This window comes from Sapajus apella, unplaced genomic scaffold, assembly GCF_009761245.1.
Source record: "Sapajus apella isolate SASKATOON/1434 unplaced genomic scaffold, GSC_monkey_1.0 scaffold2754, whole genome shotgun sequence".
NCBI lineage: Eukaryota > Metazoa > Chordata > Mammalia > Primates > Cebidae > Sapajus > Sapajus apella.
Window position 1 is genome coordinate 1,165 of NW_022439680.1, and position 277 is coordinate 1,441.

The following is a 277-nucleotide window of genomic DNA, read 5'->3' on the forward strand; positions in this document are numbered from 1 at the left end:
TCTACACTGGGTGCAGGTGGAGGTGGGGCAGGGTCTCCTCCTGTCTAAACTGGGTGCAGGTGGAGGTGGGGCAGTGTCCCCTCCTGTCTACACTGGGTGCTCTGTCTACACTGGGTGCAGGTGGAGGTGGGTCAGGGTCTCCTCCTGTCTACACTGGGTGCAGGTGGAGGTGGCGTAGGGTCTCATGCTGTCTACACTGGGTGCAGGTGGAGGTGGGGCAAGGTCCCCTCCTGTCTACACTGGGTGCAGGTGGAGGTGGGGCAGGGTCCCCTCTGTC

The 277-nt window shown here is 63.2% G+C and overlaps 1 protein-coding gene across 1 annotated transcript in view; it reads right to left on the bottom strand.

Annotated features, from left to right (window-relative positions):
* Window positions 1–277, bottom strand: part of CSF2RA (colony stimulating factor 2 receptor subunit alpha) — an 8,082-nt gene that overhangs the window by 1,078 nt on the left and 6,727 nt on the right. The window lies entirely within an intron of this gene.